This window comes from Monodelphis domestica, chromosome 1 (assembly GCF_027887165.1).
Source record: "Monodelphis domestica isolate mMonDom1 chromosome 1, mMonDom1.pri, whole genome shotgun sequence".
Taxonomy (NCBI): Eukaryota; Metazoa; Chordata; class Mammalia; order Didelphimorphia; family Didelphidae; genus Monodelphis; species Monodelphis domestica.
Genome location: NC_077227.1, coordinates 287,528,473 through 287,550,228, shown reverse-complemented (window position 1 = coordinate 287,550,228; position 21,756 = coordinate 287,528,473). Strand labels below are relative to the sequence as shown.

The 21,756-nt window shown below is 36.0% G+C and overlaps 1 protein-coding gene across 4 annotated transcripts in view; it reads left to right on the top strand.

Annotated features, from left to right (window-relative positions):
* MIPOL1 (mirror-image polydactyly 1) overlaps positions 1–21,756 on the top strand; it is a 487,859-nt gene that overhangs the window by 7,448 nt on the left and 458,655 nt on the right. The window contains exons 2-3 of one of the 4 annotated variants that reach the window (XM_056811003.1): positions 2,814–2,869; positions 8,498–8,586. The exons of 1 other annotated variant lie outside the window; for it this stretch is intronic. The gene's annotated coding sequence lies outside the window, so the exon portion shown is untranslated. The remainder of the gene's footprint in view (positions 1–2,813; positions 2,870–8,497; positions 8,587–21,756) is intronic. 2 more of the 4 variants (XM_056811002.1, XM_007473185.3) reach the window with 2 other exon arrangements.

The window sequence follows — 21,756 nt, the reverse complement described above, 5'->3', positions numbered from 1 at the left end:
GTTGAACACATTAGGAAAGAATGAATACATAAAGAGATACTGAAAATTAGGTTGAGTTAGAGTGAAGACAAAAACAGAAGGACAAACTCTTAAATGATATAGGAGGGTATGGGAAAAAAGCTAAAAGTAGAAGAGTTGATGTAACCAAGAATCACCTCAACCTTTAAGATTAGATCAAAAGTGGAGAGTCTGAGGAATGATACTAAAAACTCTAAAAACTATTTAATGCTGTTTCTGAGCTTAGTGATATTTTAAAGATCATGGACGATGGAAAAATATTATAGAATTGGAGATAAGGAAACTTTACTATGATTTTTTAGAAGGAAGAAAATGAATGACATCTTGAGTTTCACTTTGATTCCCAGCAAAATTCTATAATGTCTTAAGATACTGATAGTGAATATTTAGAAAAAGAAAAATGATCACAAAAATGAAAATAGTGTTGTGAAGAATCTATCATGCCATATTAACCTCATTTTCCTTTGTGTTGTAGTTATTAGGGTAGGCAAATGGCATAGTATGGCAGGTTGCTCTTAGATTTAGGGAAACCTTTATTCAAGTTGATGCTGGTCCTTAATACCTTTGTGACCACAGGTAAATTACTTTGCCTCTCAATACTCTAGGCAACTGTCTAAGATTATAAATGAATTGCTGAGTTACATATGTAGAAGGAATTTTCACAATGAAAGGTCCCAACATCAATAAAATAACAGTTTCAAATTCCCCTCCTCCTCATTTCCCCTCAACAAACAAGTAAATCTAGACATAGATCAGAGGAATGCTAGAATGTTTACCTAGCTTTTATTGAAGAAATTAATTAAGTCTCTCATTCTGTTGTGAAAAAAGAGGGAGAGATGTAGGCTATAATACAATTAGATGTTTATTAACCAGCTCCTGAGAGTAGTTAGTGACCAGATACTGAGAGTGTTGGAAAGAATATTGTTTCCCATGGATTCATAGTACGCCCTGAACTTTTTTAACATTAACATTTTAAAATTTAACTCTTTTTAACATTAACATTAATAGCCACACTTTAGTATATGTTGTTTGGTATTGTAGTTTTGAAGTCCAAATTTCTTGCAAGTTGTTTTCCATTTTTTCCCTAATGTGCATTTGCTTCATCTGTACTCCACCAATGCTCCCTCTGGTCAATCATGAGGATCCGTTGGCAGGACCGAATCACCAATCAGGAAGTCCTCGACAGAGCCAACTCCACCAGCATCGAAGTCATGGTCCTCAAAACCCAGCTACGATGGTCTGGACACGTCATCTGCATGGACCCACAGAGAATACCAAGACAGGTATTCTACGGTGAACTGTCAGCTGGACTCAGGAAACAAGGCCGACCAAAGAAAAGATTCAAGGATCAGCTAAAGTCAAATTTGAAGTGGGCTGGCATTACACCAAAGCAACTAGAACTCGCTGCCTCTGACAGAAGCAGCTGGCGAACCCACATTAACCATGCCGCCACCACCTTTGAAGATGAGTGACGTCGACGTCTTGCCGCTGAGCGTGAATGCTGACACCAGGCCACAACCACACCTCCCGTAACAACTGACGTCCCATGCCCCATGTGCCACAAACTCTGTGCCTCAGCCTTTGGACTGCAAAGCCACATGAGGGTACACCGTAGATGAAACTGCACAAAGACAATAGTCATTCTCGATCACTGAGAGACTACTACTATATACTTGGAAGTAGTAGCTGCTAGCATGAGGCAGCGGCCACACCCCGGGCAACGGCTTTGACAGGCTGGCTAAACCTTGTGAGGGCAGTCATCGAGTCATAGACCCCTGGTGAACTAAGGCTTTGCTCACCCAGCATGTGAAGACTGCTTCAGCCGAACAGACGGAAGAAACCAATAAGAAGGTTCAGCGGCTGAGAGGGCAACGCAGCAAAGCACTGTGGAGTGCTTAGGGCGTGTTGGAGCACAAAAGACAACATGGCCATCCAATACAGCTGAGGAAGACTCCAGGTGTAATGATTTTTCGTGCCAATGGACCCAGGCTTCCAACGGGGACTGTCTCTGTGCATCGACATTTCCACTTAAATCTCCTTCACGCACAAGTGTTTTTTGTGCACACTCATCTACATCACAGATGAAAGCGTACAAAGACAATCGTCATCCTACTACTACTTGGAATACGTGAGGGAAATTTTCCTGAATAAGTCTGAAGTATAGTAGTTTTTTTAAATTTGTATTTTGCTTCTTAATCCTTGTATTTATTATCTTATCTTTTCATTATTGTTCAATTAGTTTCCATTCAGCTGAAGAAATCTATGGATCTATTAATAATTTACATTTCATATGTTTAGGATTATTATTAAGGATTCTATTTTCATTATATAGGATTCATTTTTGTTAAAATTGGTAAATCCATTGCTGAATTGATAATACATGTGCCTGATAGTTCATCTTATACAAAGATTGGTTTGTTCTATACAGAGGTAAGCATATAATTTATATGCTGATAGTTAACTTTTGAAATTTCTCTTGTGGAAAATTATACATCTATTTTGTGGGGTTTGTCTCCTTAGACTTGCAATGAAAAAAACCTGAAGGTATATCTGGAGTCCTGGACCCCACAAATTTGGGGATATCATGTACTTAACAGCTCATGAAATTTGAGGCTTTCCCTTTCTGAGCAGGCTGTTTCACTCTAATGGATAGTTTTTCGTTATGAGAGTGATTTGTATATGAATGTGTGTATTGTGTATGTATATATGTACACACATGTGTATGTGCAGAGGTTAGATAAATTGTAGATGTAATTTTTTAGGCAAAAAAATTCAGAATAGTTTTTATTTTGTAGGAAATAAAGTCCCATCAAGGGAGTCCTGAAAAGATCTTTAGTAATGCTATATTAAGGTAAGAGGGCATCTTTTATCTTTATAAAGAACATGTTATATAATAGCTTTTAACAATTATAAAGAGAGCTTGTTTTCTTGAATGTCATTTGAATGGTACTGTTTAAAAAAAGTGTTGCAACTGCATGTTTCTGCATGAAATTTCATGGATATTTAGATCTAGTGGTCTATATATTTTAAAATCCAGAGGTATTTAGACTCCTTCTGCATTGTGTAGTTTCTCCAAAGTATTTTTAAAATAGTAATTGCATCTTTTCCCTCTCATCAATCTCAAAAATAATTAATAATGTAATATCTTTTGAAGTATTAGAGCAAGGAATATGAATTACTTTACAAGTTTAACAGAAATTTATGCAGTGCTATAATTTATGTTTAACCGATTGCCAGCTTGGATGCCGCATATTTTATATGTTATAATTTTCCAAGTATTACATTTTATTCAATGGCATGAGCTGGCACAGTGGGTAAGATTACTTTAATTCATTTTGATAAGTGAGATGCTGCTTAGGGGGTTTATTCATAAAAACTCTGGAGATTTGACATGTTAGCCAATCTACAAAGAGAGACTGAAAATTAGGCTGAGGTAGAGACAGAGAGAGGGTAATCAAAAGGGCAACTCCTGAATGACATAGGAAGGTATGGGAACAAAGACAAAATTAGAAGTGTTGTCAATTGTCACTTCATCCTTTGAGACTAAAGCAAAGGAATCAGATTATAGGAATTCTTAATTTAAAAGATGCCCTAAGCCTAATATTACATTCTTTTTGTTGTTTTGCTATTGTGTACAAGTCAATTAATTTAGATATTATGTAATTTGTGTATTATATATTAATAGAAAATATTAATATCAGAATGCATTATAGTATTAATTTAATATTACATGTTATTTATAAAGTATTATATTTCTCTAAAATGTGTACTAGGCTTTATTGATTTCCCAGGGTATGTGAAAGACTTTCTCTCATATTTAACTTAAATTAATTTTTACACAACATGTACCCATTTTGATTTGTTTAATTTAATTTAATTTAATTTAATTTAATTTTTTTGGTCAAATAATGTATGAAAAAGTCTTATGACTAATGAGTGGATTGGTTTACAAAAGTATATCTGATCCTGAATACTCATCTTCAAAAGCATAGACTCCATTTTTCCTAAGATCTTCAATCAATTCCTCCAGTCCTCCCTCCTTCCCTCTCTCTCCCTCTTTTTCTCTTTCTCTCCCTTCCCTTCCCTTCCCTTCCCTTCCCTTCCCTTCCCTTCCCTTCCCTTCCCTTCCCTTCCCTTCCCTTCCCTTCCCTTCCCTTCCCTTCCCTTCCCTTCCCTTCCCTTCCCTTCCCTTCCCTTCCCTTCCCTTCCCTTCCCTTCCCTTCCCTTCCCTTCCCTTCCCTCCCCTTCCCTCCCCTTCCCTCCCCTTCCCTCCCCTCCCCTCCCCTCCCCTCCCCTCCCCTCCCCTCCCCTCCCCTCCCCTCCCCTCCCCTCCCCTCCCCTTCCCTTCCCTGGCTTCCTGTAGCATTTTTTCTTTTGTTTGAGAGCTTTGGAGTTTGGCAATTACATTCCTGGGAGTTGTCTTTGGGGGGTTTAGTGTAGAAGGTGTTCTGTGAGCTCTGTCAGTGGCTGTATTACCCCCTTGTTCTAGAATCTCTGGGCAATTTTCTTTGATTATATCTTGTATCACGATGTCGAGTTTGGTGTTTATTTCTGGCTTTTCTGGAAGTCCAATTATTCTTAAATTATCTCTTCTCTCTCTATTTTCCAGATCTGTCACCTTGTCGGTGAGATATTTTATGTTCTCTTCTAATTTCTTGGTATTTTGGCTTTGCTTTATTAATTCTTGCTCTTTTACACGATCGTTGTCTTCCAGCTGTCTGATTCTGGCCTTTAAGCCTGGTTTTCCTTTTCAGTTTCATCACACCGGTTTTGTAGATGCGTGAATTTCTTTTGCATTATTTCCCCACTTTTCCTCCCAGAAGGCTTCCATCTTTTTGGTCATTTCTGATTCAAATTCTTCATGGGTTTGTGGAGAGTTTCCATTTCCTTTGGAAGGTTTCGGAGCATTTTCTTGTGTATCGTCTTCTATCTCCTCTGTATTTTGTATTTTGGCTCCGTAGAATGTGTCCAAAGTCGCCCCTTTCTTCTTATTTTTCTTGGGATTTTGGGGCTTCTGTGCTTCTGTGGAGTTTGCCATCTCTGAATGGGGAGGATTAGGTTTTCTTATCTCTGTCTGGTGTTCAGAGGCTTTAGTCCTGGGCAGATTGTCAGTTCTATGAGCTTTCCCTGGGTTAAACTGAGTATGCCTTAAGGCAATGACTTTCACTGGAACTGGAATGGAAAGGTCAGACTAGGGGGCCACACTCTCCCCTGGCTAAGGTGCCCCCTCGACTGGACTGGGTGGGGTTGCTTTCCGGAAGTTGCCTTCAGAATAGCTGGCCGTGAGGCTGTTTTGTCGGCAGGGAGGGTTACTGTTGTTTCAGAGGACCCTGCTCTCTGCGGGGAAGGGGCCGAGGCTTCCCGGAGCCCTGAGGGCAGTGACTTTCACTGAGACTTGGATTGCATGATCCAGCTGGTGAGGCTGTTTTGCCCGCCCTGAGGGTTGCTGTTGTTTCAGACGACCCTGCTCTCTGAGGGGGGAGGAGCAGCGGCTTCCCGGAGCCTTGGACTCTGCGCTCCTACCCTTTAGGTTCGGGTGATCTCGGGTTCTGGCTTTTGAGGGGGGCCTTACCTTTTGATCCAGGTCCATGTCCAGGAGGAGGATTCCCAGGGTCTATGCTGTTGATCGTTTTGAATTTCGGCACCTTAGGAGCTTATAGTTTGAGATCGGTTGGGAAGGGTTTTCCAGAGATCTGAACTTTAGCTTTCTCTAAGCTGCCATCGTGAGCGGAAGTCCCCCATACAATGTATATTTTGTTGAATGAATGTTCATGAAAAACTCTGACATCTTTAGAGGGAATAGTTAAACAGAATTAATTTTTTTTATCATCACATCCACAAAATTTTACTGTGATGCCTCATTGTGACATGGAGATGACTGTAAGTTGTTAAAGGCTATGCATTGGAATGTAAGTTTTGGCATATTCTATCATGGTGGGAAGGTTTTAAGACATCCCTGTATTAAAAGAGCAACGTATTTAAATATCGACTCATCATTAATAGTTTGACTATAGAGAGCCATAAAGAAAGAAATAGAATGTATTTAGTTCCCTTTCTCTTCCACAATCTATGGTAGAATCGTGGGAAAGGATGCTAAAAATGACTCCAGTTTAGATGTTTTGCAAACTTTAATTTAACTGTTTTTTAAATATGAGCTATTTGTGCATTTACATATGAATAAGGAACTAAACCACTTCAATATTGGTAGTCTCACATTAATGAAACCAGAAGATAAATGAAATTAATTGGAAGGATGGCTTATGGGTTCTTCTGAGAGACAAAACAGTTAGCAGAATTGATTTAAGTAAGGGCTTAAAAGTAATAAAACATCATTTCATGTAATATTTAGGTATCTTGTTTTGTACTACTCATGATGATCATTAAAAAATTATCACTAGGAAGATAATTACAGTCCTCTTGTTAAAGAAGATAAAGTATAATCAGAATATACTTTGATGCTTGATGAAATTTCATTATGAAAATGGACATAAGACAAGATGAGAAAATAAGGGATAGGGACTCAATCATGTGATCTCCTGAATAGTGAAATTCCTCTACCAATACAGTCCTTTTTTTTTTGCAACTTAAAGAATGAGATTCTCAGAGTTCATGAACATGGAAGTAATGCATTTATGGGTGATTGCAAGATCAAGGATGTGATTATTTTTATATTTGGCTGCTGTGAGAGGTCAAGGTGTTAGAGGAAGTATCAATCAATATGCATATTGAATTTCCCTGGTGTGCTGAAAGGCCAAGGAGGCTGTGTAAGGAGAAATCTAGGTCTCTGTGAAATCCAAAATATTAAAAGGAATGGGAAAGGAAAAGACATAAGATGAAAGCAAGATAATTTTCTAAGGTAAAGTCATTCATTTTCCTGAATACAGTGGAAGCATTGTGTAGCATTAGAATGGGATGTTGGGGTAGGGGAGTTTTGTTAGAAGTGGGAAAACAGATATGTTAAGAAGATTATCTATAGTAATAAGTCAAGAAAAAGCAATTGAGGAAATAAGTATAAGCAAAGAGGAAACAAAGTTAGTACTTTTGCAGAGATGATGGTTGAACCCTAAAGAAGTAAAAAAGAAATAAAAAAAAATTTGAAACATATCTTTTTTAAAGTTGCAGGGTTGAAAATAAATATTTGCAAATTCTCAATTCTTCTAAATTATCAAGAAAACTCAGCAGGAAGATTTAGAAATAGAAATTCTTTTTAAAATGACTATAAAACAAAATATTTGAGAGTCAATTTAACAGTATACACAGAGGAATTCTTAAATGTACAACTACAAAATATTCTTTATTAACTTAAATAATTGGAGTAATATAACTGACAGTACTATTAGAATTAACTTACTTATTTGGTGCCATATCAATCAGAGTTCCATAGGTTTACTGTATGGCATTAGAAAAACGACAATTCATGTGGAGGAACAAAAGCACAAGAATCTCAAGGGAAATAATGAAAAAAGAAGTGGACCTAGCTGTACCTGCTGTCAAATTATCCCACAAAATAAATAGGTTGATTACTAGAACACATTGGTTACACAACATAGTAATATAAATGGATACAGCATTTAAACCTAAGTCCCCAGGAAAGGAAAGAACTCACCATCTGATAACTGAATTCTAAATTATCAATTGAGAAAACTCATAGATACTCAGTTTTACACCAACAACTGATGCAATATAATCAGGATAAACTTCAAATGTTGTAGATGTAAAGAGTGAGATCATAAGCATAGGGGCAAGGAAGAAGTTACCTTTCATGATTGTGTTTGATCATGATTTCATAATCCAACAAGGGATAGAGAAGATAATAGAAGGTCAAATGAGCAGTTTTATTCAAGATTAAATTGTTTTTTTCATAAAGCCAACAAAGCTAAAATTAGAAGGAAGTCAGATGAGAATTTTTTTCTTTTTACAGCAAATTTTCCCTGATAAGGGTTTTGTTTCCAAGATATAAGGAAGTGAATCAAATTTATATAAGAACATTCCTCAGTTGGTAAATGGTCAAAGCATATTTTAGAAGAGAAAGTCCAATATGATGAATGTTAGGTTGACTCTGAGAGGTTCCATAATTTGCATTTCTCAGATTCACTTTGAAGCATAAAGGTGTGTGGTAGATATGAAATACTGATAATATAGACTTAAAACTAAATTATAGAGATTATTAAGTGTCCAACAGTGCAGTTGTATATAATTGAAATTCCTTGAGCAGGTGAACGATGTGGTCATACCTGTGCTTTTGTTTTATTTTATTTAAGTATTTTTTCATGGTTACATGATTAATGTTCTTTCCTTATCCTTTTCCTTCACCACCTCCCAGAGTCAACAACTGGATTATACATGTATTATCACTCACTATCTATTTCCATATTCTTCATTTTTATAATAAAGGAATCTTTTAAAAACCAAAATCCTACACCCATTTATAAGCAAGTGATAAATCAAATGTTTTCCTTCTGCGTTTCTATCCCAACAGTTCGTTCTCTCGATGTGGATAGCATTCCTTCTCATGAATCCCTTGGGATTGTCCTGTATCATTGCATTGCAGTATTTTCTTCTTTTGATGTAAGTTGTCATTTGAGAATATCCTTCTGGGCGTGATCTGTATATTCTTTCAATTTCTATATTATTTTCTTGTTCGAGTATAGTATATCTGGGCAGTTTTCTTTGATCATTTCTTGTATTATGATGTCCAAGCAATTTTTTTTTTGGATCATGGCTTTCGGTAGTTCAATACTTCTTACATTGTCTTTCCTGGATTTATTTTCTAGGTCACTTTTTTTTCCCCCAATAAGCAACTTCATGTTTTCTTCTGTTTTTTTCATTCTTTTGATTTTGTCTTATTGTTTCTTAATTTCTCATAAAATCATTACTTTCTAGTTGCTTAATTCTGATTTTTAAGGACTGATTTTCCTCTATCAGCTTTTTGGGTCTCCTTTTTAATTTTTTCCATTTCTCTTCCCCACTTTTCCTCTGCCTCTCTCTCTTTCTTTTTTTTTAAAACCCTTACCTTCCGTCTTGGAATCAATACTGTGTTTTGGTTCCAAGGCAGAAGAGTGGTAAGGGCTAGGCAATGAGGGTTAAGTGACTTACCCAGGGTCACACAGCTGGGAAGTGTCTGAAGCCAGATTTGAACCTAGGACCTCTGTCTTTAGGTCTGACTCTCAATCCACTGAGCCACCCAGCTTCCCCCCACCCCCTCCCCGGCCTCTCTAATGGACTTTTGAAGTCCTTTTTGGGCTCTTCTAGAATCTGTCTAATCCATATTTTTCTTTTGGACTTTGCATGTGTTTGCTATACTTTCACTGTTTCCTTCTGTGTCTGTACATTGCTCTTTGTCTCCATTAAAATTCTTTAGAGTTAGGTTCTTTTTAGGTTGTTTGCTCATTTTTTCCTACCTTTTCATAGATTATCTGTTTTTTTTTGGGGGGGGGGTTAGGGTTTCCTTTTGAACTTTAGTCTTTCCTTGATGATACTCAGTTTATTTTCTGGGTTTCTGCCAATTTCAGTTCTTCTAAGATATTATAATGGTTTAAGGGCTGGGAGTTCTGAGGACCGCCTTTCACAGCTGATTCAATTAACTCTTGATGCTGGATAAGTTAAGACTTACCTCAGGCTTAGGTATAAGCTTTTGTTCTCACTCAGAGCTTGATCAGGTCAGAGACTACTCAAATTCTAGTCCCAGGGTAGGCACAAGTTTTTGGTCTCAATGATCCAGTCAGGCATACAGTTGATTGCCCTGTCCTGGAGCTTCACCCTGATCCCCTGGCAGAAATATCCAGACCCCCTTTGAGTCTACCAACTACCCTAGACTGGGCTGTGTTCTCACCGAAGGCCCAGACTGGACCCCTGGCTTTGCTCTGGGCTCACCCAAATCAATGCACTTTAGCACATATTGTCCTGGGCTGGGACTCTGGACTTTACCACAGATTTGAAAGCTCACGGGATGTGCATTGGTCTGGACCTCTGTTTGCCCAAGTAGGGTCTTAGTATCTGAATGTTGTCTTGGGATTAGATTCAGAACCTGTAACAGCAGATGTTTGGTGGGGGTGTGTGTGGCTTGCTCTTGGCTTGCTCTTTACTCTTGCTGACTATGCTCTCCTCTCCCCACAGTGCCTCAGATGTTCTCTGCCTACCTTTTAGGTCTTTTCTTTTCTTGAAAGTTTCTCCTTGTTGGTTCTTTTACTCCCATTTGTTTTATGGCATTATTTAAATATTGGTTTAAGGGGATTCTTGTGGTGGCCTTGAGATATTCTAGTTTACCATCTTGGCACTGCCCCCAGAGTCATCCCTGTGCTTTTAGAATGACAATTTTGGAGCTCTGTAGAGGACGGATCAGAATGGAGAGATAATTGGAAGCACAGAAATCAGGTAGGCAGCTATTGTAATATTCCAGACAAGAGGTGAGGATAGATTGAACTAGGATGCTAGTTTTATGAATGAGGAGAACAGACTGGAAAGGAGAGATGTTTTGGAGGTAGAATGACAAGACTTGGCAACTAATTAAATATAGAGAATGAGAAGCAATGAAAAGCTGAAGATGACGCTTAGGTTACAAACCTGTGGAATTAAGGAAAGGGAGAGAGAGAGAATAAGAGAAAATAGTATGAAGGGCCTAGGCCAAATGGCCTAGGCCTGAGCCTTAAGAGAGACTAGTCAGTCCTTTATCACTCACCATAAGATTTGTCCTAAGCAAAACTCCAGTCCTTCACTGAAATCCTCAACTCTGAACTGGGTTCAGAGATCCAGCTCCTCCAAACTAACTCCAAACTCCAACTAAGTTCAGAGAGCCAGCTCCTCCAAACTAACTCCAAACTCCCAACTCCACAAACTCCACCTTCCTTTTAAAGAAAATTTTCTCTTGTATCACCTCCCCTAAATTTTCACATCTACCAATCACAGTAGACATTTTCTCCAGGACTGTCCATTCTTAGTTCACATCTTCTTTTGTTATCACCTTTTCTGATTAGATTATATCTTCTGAGTATTTAACATCTCTTTGCTAAGCTTGCCCTTTGTAATTTGCTTGACCTTTTAGTGATTAACCTTTATAGGTACTTAGTACCCTTTTGTATTAGATCTAAAAATAGACCTAGCTTAAGGTTTTTGCTTCACTTTAGGTATGAGTTGGGGACTTTTCATTGTCCAGTAAGGAGTTTACAACTTTATCTTTCCCTAAAGGCACTGTCTGAGCAGGGTGGAGTAATTTTAAAAGTTCTCACATTGTTATAATAGGGAAATAGCTTAAAATCAAATCTTCTAAAGTACAGTCTGAGCAATTTTGAGATTCACAATTTATCATTGTTCAAAATCTATTTCTGTGTTATTTATATCAGCAGTAGAACCATCCTTTAACATCAAAATCCAATCATATCCCTATCACACTGTGTGATCGATTACATATTTTTGCAATGCAATTCTGTTTCCACAGTTCTTTCTGGAGTTCCTCTGGATTGTTCTGGATCATTGCATTGTTGCTGGTAGAAAAGTCTATTACATTTGATTGTGCCACAGTGTATCAGTCTCTGTGTACAATGTTCTTCTGGTCCTGTTCCTTTCACTCTGCGTCAATTTCTGGAGGTTGTTCCAGTTTACATGGAATTCCTCAATCATTCCTTTCAGCAAAATAATATTCCATCACCAACATATACCACAATTTATTGAGCCATTCCCCAATTGATGGACACCCCCTCATTTTCCAATTTTTTGCTCCCACAAAGAATGTGACTATAAATATTTTTATACACATGAAAAGGTTAAGTTTTGAGTCAAATTTTGAACGCAAGCAGGAACACAAATTAATGGAAGTAGGGAATGGCATTTCCAGGGCATTCTGTGGAATAACATGTCCAGAGTTGTATACAAAAGCAGAATAAATTAGTACCAGGGCAGAAAAGAAATGTTTTTCTAAGTGTTATCTGAGCTTTTTGTCTTTTTTGAAATAGAGTTTTTATAGAGGCAGTAACACAGATTATATACATGTGGCTAATTTTGCATGTCTTTTGTTAAAGGTAAATTTGTGTATTTTTTGAGTCATTATCCAAAAATATTCTGACTAGAAAGTCATTAACATCACTGTTTATAAAGTTTATTTAAACATAATTTTAAAAGAATCAGTGTTTGTTATCATTTATGTTCAACATAATGTAATATAGGTACCTATAATATATTTATATTTCTGTATCTACATCTGAATTTCCAGATTAAAAGCAGCATATCATTAAATCTTTTCAATTTATAAGGTAGACAATCACTGGGAGCAAAATCAACAGACTATTTTAGAAATGAACTTACATTTCTGGCTCTTTCTCCCAAACTGTTTATTTAACCACAGTCTCTTTAAATCTAAAGTTTTACATTGGCACTTACCTATATTCACCACACCTAGATCCTTCTGCAGTAGCTTCTCTTTGTTTCACCTTATTCCTTAAAAAGAAGCAGTCTGTAGTACTAACTTATTTGTGTAGCTTCTTACACTGTTATTTTGTTTATTTAAAGTTGTTTAGCGAAAAGTGAATTTGTATATGCCTATTATATATGATGACTGAAAATTCAGTGTTATCAATGACCTCAAATCCCCTTGAAATTTGAAAAAGGAGCACCACATATGTCCCTTCAAAAACTCAACTTTTTTGACTCAACTTTATAACAAGTTGAGTTTTTTGTGGAACAAAATTTTATATTTGTAGAGCAGTAATTTAGTTGAGAGAAGTCCACTTTTTTGTTCATTTCACTCCGAAATTCTAAGGGGTTCATGCTAGAGTGTACTTTATTCATTAGATATTGCAGAAGTCAGGCAGGATGAAATTGAGAAGAGACAGAGTCAAAAAGTACATGCAGAGTTAAATGAATTGACAGTATTATTGCTACTTTAAAAAATAAAGTTTCATTTGGTAACACTTCAACCTTTCTCAGAAAAGAAAATATGACAATCAAAAATTTTTAAGGAGGATTGATATATTTTATTTTTTTATTATAGCAGTAATATGATTAAGTTAATTCATTCAGTATTTAAGCATCATGCAATATACTGTGCTACTCAACAAAAAAATGAGATTACAATAGATTGTGGAGAAGATAAGACAGGATATAAATACATAAAGAATAAAGTACTATGAGATCAGATAAGTAGAGAATTATTTTCATCTATGGGATAAAACAAGGCGAATCTTACGGATGAGTTAGCATTTTTCTAGGCAAATTTACTAGTTTGATTTCATTAACTTGGTAAGACATTTAGGTTTTTTTGTGTAAATTAGCAAAACAAAACCCCAAACCCTTATGATTTGCAGTGTTGCTATGAAAACAAAGCACTTTGATTTTTCAGATTCCTAGTAACATTAATGATAATCTCGGCGAAAATTTCAATAATTTAGTAGAAATGTTGGTTAAAACCTGTTCTTTGCTACCAAATTTATTGTGACTGAATCATAGACTTTAGAAAAAGAGATCTTGGTATGTTTAGCCACTAGATGGAGCTACATGCAAATGAGATTTAGCTATACTCCTTATCTTACTGTTACTATTATATTGCAACTGATGTTACTGATGATACTGAGGCTAAATATAACCCCAAATTACATTTGAGATTTTTTCTGTTTATTATTTAATACATTTAAGACTAATGAATGCCTTGCCCTTAATATATAATAATTGTATTGTTGACTCACTGTTACTAGAATGTGTGCTGTAATGATAATGATGATAATTATTTTGCAATGATCCCTTCACTCTTACTTAATCCCATTGTGAGCAGTCATATGCATTCTCAAGACATGTAACTGGAGTTAAGGGTAGAAGCTGAGGCCAAGGGTTGACCGAACAGAATTTAGTGGTGCTCATGAGGACAATTCCCTTGACTCATAGTCCTTTTTGCTTCATGCCCCAATGACCATCTAAGATTAACTTTGATATTTTGGAGGATCTGTGACTTAATTTATGTGAACACTTCCTTCATTATTTCATATTAAATCCCACATCTTCTTATTCAGTATTCTTTTTATACTAATGTTTTATTTATGCATTCTTTTTTTTTTGTATGTTATATACAATTCCCAAAGAAAAACAATTTAGCAAAAGCAATTGACAATGATTGTATCAGACAATATATGCAACTTCCTGTCCTGCAGTCATCTTCCTTTCCAAGGAAAGGAAGGTGATATGTTTTCCTTTTCTACTCTATTTTCCAATGCCAATATTGTTCATTAGTTAATCTTCTTCATTTTAGTATTCATTTACATTGATGTAGTCATTATGTACATTTTGTTTTTCTGGTTATGCTTATTTTACTCTGAATTAATTAATAATATTCCCATCACATGACTTTATAGAAAGGAGAGCTTTTGACTGAGATACAGGGAAAACCTCAGTATCTTAAATCTGAGGACAGGTTGCATGTTTATCATTTCTAAGTCACTGCTCCAGAGTGCCCTGATTCAGGATAAAGAATTGTCTGTTCAAGAAGTATCTGTGCTATGGCCCTGAAATTCCTAGAGCTTTTCCTTCTAATTGATAGCACCTCACATCAGGAGAAGAAATCTATGATTGTATTGGAAATATTATCCAAGAACGTTGTCATTATTAGGACAATTAGCAGGATCCTAGATAGAGGGTATGGGACTAAGTTGATTATCTCAGAAACATAAATGAAGGGATAATTTAAAAGGATATACTGGGAAAAGGAGGAAGTGAGAGAAAGAATGGAGAAAATTATCTTACATAAAAGAGGTATGTAAGGTTCAGTTTTTACAGTGGAAGAGAAGATGAGAGTGGATGTTTGAACCTCACCAGAACTGGTTCAAAGAATGAAAAGTATATGCACACTCAAATGCATATAAAAATATATCTTACCCAGGAAAAAAGGAAAGGAAAGGGATAAGAGAAAGGGCGGACTGACAAAAGGGAGAAGGTATTAAGGGAGGCAGTGCTCAGAAGCAAAAAAGACCTTAGAAGAGAGACAGGATAAAAAAAGAGATAAGGATAAACTGAAGAAAATAAAAGATAGAGGGAGTATTCAGTAACCATAATTGTGAATGTGAATAGGATGAATTCACCCATAAAACAAGTGGATAGCAGAATAGATTCAAAATTATAATCCAACAATATATTTGTCTCTTTTTAATTAAAAATTTCTCCTAATTACATTTAAAACATTTCCAAAATTTTAAAAAGAGTCTTTTGAGTCTCAAACTCTTTTACTGCTTTCCTTCTCTCCCCACTCCCTCACACTGATACAGATTTTATATGTATAATAATAGAAAACATTTTCCCATATTAATCCTTTTGTGGAAAAAAAAAAACTTGAACAAAATAATTTTTAAAAGTGAAAAACAGTTTGCTTTGTTCTGGATTTAGATTCTATCAGTTCTTTCTCTGAAAGCAGACAGCATTTATCATGAGTCTTTTGGATTGTTTTGGATTTCACAGTTGTTCATTGTGTAGTATTCCTGTCACTGTGTTCAATGTTCTCTTGGAATTGCTTATTTCACTCTGCTTAAGTTAATATAAGCCTTTCCAGGTTTTTCTGAGTACCTTCTGCTTGTCATTTCTTACAACACAATAGGTGACCCACTTCATCTCCAAGTTTTGTTATTTTTCTTTTCTGTCATAATAGTCAAGGTGTGTAGTGGTACCTTAGAGTTGTTTTCATTGGCATTTCTTGAATTACTAGTGATTTAGAATATTTTTATTTATGACTATAGAGAACTTTAATTACTTAGTCTGAAAACTGCCTGTTGATGTCCTTTGACTATCAATTGGTGAATGAATTTATTCTTATACTTTTAACTCATTTCTCTCTATATTTGAGAATCTTTTTTTCTTTATTGGAAGGACTTGTAAGGTATTTTTTCACCATTGTTGTTTCTCTGTATTACTTTCTAGCCTATCTCCCAAGCTTGTCCTTTATCCTTTCCTTTCATTCTGGCTGTCCATACTGAAAAGTGTTTAGCTTCTACCCACCTTGTTCCCAAATTTGCCCTTTTTTCTATCAGCCCTGTCCCCTTTCTCCTCTCCTTTCCCTTTCTATACCCAAATAGTTGTGTATGTTCTTGCCTCCTTGAGTCAATTCCAATTATATACTTCTCTTGAGTCTTCTATTTGAGAATCAAATTTCCCATTAAGTTCTGGTCATTTCATCAGGAGTGTTTAAAGTCCTATATTTCATTAAATATTTATTTTTCCCCCTGAATTATTATGCTCAGTTTTGCTGGACAAGTGATTCTTGGTTGAAGTCCTAGCTCCTTTGTCCTCTGGGATATCATATGCCAGACCTTTTGATCTTTTAATGTAGAAACTGGTAAATCTTGTGTTATTCTGACTCTGACTTCAACTCCATGATATTTGAATTTTTTCTTTTTGTCTGTTTATAATATTTTCTTGACCTAGGAGTCCTGAGATTTGGCTATAATATTCCTAAGAATAATCCATTGGGGATCTCTTTTAGGAGGTAATTGGTGAATCCTTTCTTTTTTTTTTCATTTCAACTTCTTTTTTTTTTTTAATTTTATAGTATTTTATTTGATCATTTCCATGCATTATTCATTAAAGACAAAGATCATTTTCTTTTCCTCCCCCCACCCCCCGTAGCCGACGTGTGATTCCACTGGGTATCACATGTGTTATTGATTCGAACCCATTGCCATGCTGTTAATATTTGCATTAGAGTGTTCGTTTAGAGTCTCTCCTCTGTCATGTCCCCTCAACCGCTGTAGTCAGGCAGTTGCTTTTCCTTGGTGTTTCTACTCCCACAGTTTGTCCTTTGCTTATGGATAGTGTTTTTTCTCCTAGATCACTGCAGATTGTTCAGGGACATTACACCGCCACTAATGGAGAAGTCCATTACGTTCGATTATACCACAGTGTGTTTGTCTCTGTGTACAATGTTCTTCTCCTGGTTCTGCTCCTCTCGCTCTGCATCACTTCCTGGAGGTCGTTCCAGTCTCCATAGAATTCCTCCACTTTATTATTTCTTTTTGCACAATAATATTCCATCACCAACATATACCACAATTTGTTCAGCCATTCCCCAATTGATGGGCATCCCCTCATTTTCCAATTTTTGGCCACCACAAAGAGCGCAGCTATGAATATTTTTGTACAAGTCTTTTTGTCCATTATCTCTTTGGGGTACAGACCCAGCAGTGCTATGGCTGGATCAAAGGGTAGACATTCTTTTATTGCCCTTTGTGCATAGTTCCAAATTGCCCTCCAGAATGGTTGGATCAGTTCACAACTCCATCAGCAATGAATTAATGTCCCTACTTTTCCACATCCCCTCCAGCATTCATTACTTTCCATAGCTGTCATGTTAGCCAATCTGCTAGGTGTGAGGTGATACCTCAGAGTTGTTTTGATTTGCATCTCTCTGATTATAAGAGATTTAGAACACTTCTTCATGTGCTTATTAATAGTTTTGATTTCTTTATCTGAAAACTGCCTATCCATGTCCCTTGCCCATTTTTCAATTGGGGAATGGCTTGGTTTTTTGTACAATTGATTTAGCTCTTTATAAATTTGAGTAATTAAACCTTTGTCAGAGGTTTTTATGAAGATTTTTCCCAATTTGTTGTTTCCCTTCTGATTTTAGTTACATTGGTTTTGTTTGTACAAAAGCTTTTTAATTTGATGTAGTCGAAATTATTTATTTTACATTTTGTGATTCTTTCTACGTCTTGCTTGGTTTTAAAGTCTTTCCCCTCCCAAAGGTCTGACATGTATACTATTCTGTGTTTACCCAATTTACTTATGGTTTCCTTCTTTATGTTTAAGTCATTCACCCATTTTGAATTTATCTTGGTGTAGGGTGTGAGGTGTTGATCAATTCCTAATCTCTCCCACACTGTCTTCCAATTTTCCCAGCAGTTTTTATCGAATAGTGGATTTTTGTCCCAGAACCTGAGATCTTTGGGTTTATCGTATTCTGTCTTGCTGAGGTCTCTTGCCCCCAGTCTATTCCACTGATCATCCTTTCTGTCTCTTTGCCAGTACCAAATTGTTTTGATGACTGCTACTTTGTAATATAGTTTGAGGCCTGGGACTGCAAGGCCCCCCTCATTTGTGTTTTTTTTTTTCATTATTTCCCTGGATATCCTTGATCTTTTGTTCTTCCAAATGAACTTTGTTATGTTTTTTTCTAAATCAGTAAAGAAATTTTTTGGGAGTTCCATGGGTATAGCACTAAATAGATAAATAAGTTTGGGTAGGATGGTCATTTTTATTATATTGGCTCGTCCTATCCGTGAGGAGTTAATGTTTTTCCAATTGCTCAAGTCTAGTTTTAGTTGTGTGGCAAGTGTTTTGTAGTTATGTTCATATAGTTCCTGTGTTTGTCTCAGGAGATAGATTCCTAGGTATTTTATTTTGTCTAAGGTGATTTTGAATGGGATTTCTCTTTCTAGTTTTTGCTGCTGAGCTGTGTTGGAGATATATAGAAAAGCTGATGACTTATGTGGGTTTATTTTATATCCTGCAACTTTGCTAAAGTTGTTGATTATTTCAATTAGCTTTTTGGTTGAATCTCTATGATTCTTTAAGTAGACCATCATGTCATCTGCAAAGAGTGATATCTTGGTCTCCTCGTTGCCTATTTTGATGCCTTCAATTTCTTTTTCTTCTCTAATTGCTACTGCTAGTGTTTCTAGTACGATGTCACATAATAGAGGTGATAATGGGCATCCTTGTTTCACTCCTGATCTTATTGGGAATGCATCTAGTTTATCCCCATTGCAGATGATATTAGCTGATGGTTTTAGATATATACTGTTTATTATTTTTAGGAACGACCCTTCTATTTCTATACTTTCTAGTGTTTTTAATAGGAATGGGTTGTATTTTATCAAAGGCTTTTTCTGCATCTATTGAGATAATCATGTGGTTCTTGTTGGTTTGCTTGTTGATGTGGTCAATTATGTGGATGGTTTTCCTAATATTGAACCAGCCCTGCATCCCTGGGATAAATCCTGATCATGGTGGACGACCCTTCTGATCACTTGCTGGAGTCTTTTTGCTAGTATCCTATTTAAGATTTTTGCATCTATATACATTAGGGAAATTGGTCTATAGTTTTCTTTCTCTGTTTTTGACCTACCTGGTTTTGGAATCAGTACTATGTTTGTGTCATAAAAGGAGTTTGGTAGAACTCCCTTTTTGCTTATTATGTCAAATAGTTTGTATAGTATTGGGATTAACTGTTCTCTGAATGCTTGATAGAATTCACTGGTGAATCCATCAGGCGCTGGGGATTTTTTCTTAGGAAGTTCTTTGATAGCCTGTTGGATTTCATTTTCTGATATGGGATTATTTAAGAATTCTATTTCTTCTTCTGTTAGTCTAGGCAGTTTGTATTTTTGTATATATTTACCCATATCACTTAAATTGGTGTATTTATTGGCTTATAATTGGGCAAAGTAATTTTTAATGATTGCCTTAATTTCCTCTTCATCAGAGGTGATGTCCCCCTTTTCGTCTTTGATGCTGTTCATTTGCTTTTCTTCCTTCCTTTTTTAAATTAGATTGACCATTACTTTGTCTATTTTGTTTGTTTTTTCAAAGTACCATCTTCTTGTCTTATTTATTAAATCAATAGTTATATCACTTTCAATTTTATTAATTTCTCCCTTAATTTTTAGGATTTCTATTTTGGTTTTCTGCTCGGGGTTTTTAATTTGGTCGCTTTCTAGTTTTTTTATTTGCATTTCCAATTGATTGATCTCTGCTCTCCCTAGTTTGTTAACATATGAACTCAGGGATATGAATTTACCTCTGATTACTGCTTTGGCTGCATCCCAAAAGGTTTGAAAGGATGTCTCACCATTGTCATTTTCCTCGATGAAATTATTAATTGTTTCTATGATTTCTTCTCTAAGTAAACGATTTTGGAGTATCATATTGTTTAGTTTCCAATTAGTTTTTGATTTGGTTTTCCATGTACCATTACTGATCGTTATTTTTATTGCCTTGTGGTCTGAAAAGGCTGCATTTATTATTTCTGCTTTTCTGCATTTGTGTGCCATATTTCTGTGACCTAATGTATGGTCAATCTTTGTGAATGTGCCGTGTGGTGCTGAGAAGAAGGTGTATTCCTTTTTATCCCTATTTATTTTTCTCCATATGTCTATTAATTCTAATTTTTCTAAGATTTCATTCACTTCTTTTACCTCTTTCTTATTTATTTTTTGATTTGATTTATCTAAATTTGATAATGGTTGGTTCAGATCTCCCACTAATATGGCTTTACTGTGTATTTCTTCCTTCAATTCTCCTAGTTTCTCCATTAGAAATTTGGGTGCTATATTATTTGGTGCATACATGTTGATTAGTGATATTTCCTCATTATCTAAAGTCCCTTTTAACAAAATATAATTACCTTCCCTATTCCTTTTGTTCAGGTCTATTTTTGCTTTGGCTTTATCAGATATCATGATTGCCACTCCTGCCTTCTTTCTGTCAGTTGAGGCCCAGAAAGTCTTACTCCATCCTTTAATTCTGACCTTGTGGGTGTCTACCTGCCTCATGAGTATTTCTTGGAGACAACATATGGTAGGGTTTTGGATTCTAATCCATTCTGCTATTCGTCTATGTTTTATGGGTGAGTTCATCCCATTCACATTCAATGTTATGACTGTCACTTGTGAACTCCCTAGAATTTTGATATCCTTCCCTAATTCTAACCTTTCTTTTTCAGCTCTACCTTTTAGTCCAGTGATTTACTTTAAATCAGTCCCCCTTGTACTTACCTTTCTACCCCCCTCCCTTCTTATTCCCTCCCTTATTTTCCCCTGTAGTCTTTTTAAGACCCCCCCCCCCCCCCTTGTACTGCTTCCCTCCCCACCAGTCTGTTTTTTACCCTTCTACTCCCCTCTAGGGCGCAAATCTATTCTCTTTCCCAATGGATTGGATTGTTCTTCCTCTTTGGGTCAGTTTCAAAGTACGTAAGAGTTGAGTATTTCCTATCTCCAACCTCTTTACCCTTCCAGTGTATCGATGTTCTCCCCCCTCCCGCCATGAGCTTCTTTGTGACATATAAATTTACCCCCATTTGTTTCTTTTCCCATTTCTTTTAGTATTAACCTCTTTTTTTTTGCTTTAGTTGTATATATATATATATATATATATATATATATATATATATATATATACACACACACACACATACACATGTATATGTATTTATGCCTGCATATATCTATATACCTATTTATGTCTTGTCCTTTCATCCTATACAGTTTGTCACTGTTCCCTCTGAGTGTAGTTCTTCTAGCTGCTTAGGTGATAGCAACAGATTTTAAGAGTTGCCAATGACCTCTTTTCTTATAGGGATACATATCATTTTAACTTATTGAGTCTCTTAAAAAATTTTGTTGTTGTTGTTGTTGTTTTTTTCCCCTCTTTTATAATTACCTTTTGATGATTCTCTTGAGTTCTGTGGTTGGACTTCAAATTTTCTGTTCAGGTCTGGTCTTTTATTTATGAATGCTTGGAACTCTTCTGTTGTTTTAAATGACCATACTTTCCCCTGTAAGAATATAGTCAGTTTTGATGGGTATTTTATTCTTGGCTGTAGGCCTAGTTCTCTTGCTTTCTGGAATATCTTATTTATTCCATGCCTTTCGGTCCTTCAGTGTGGATGCAGACAGATCCTGTGTTATCCTCACCGTGTTTTCATGGTATCTGAATGGCTTCTTCTTGGCAGCTTGTAATACCTGTTCTTTCATTCTGATTGTTTTTGAATTTGGC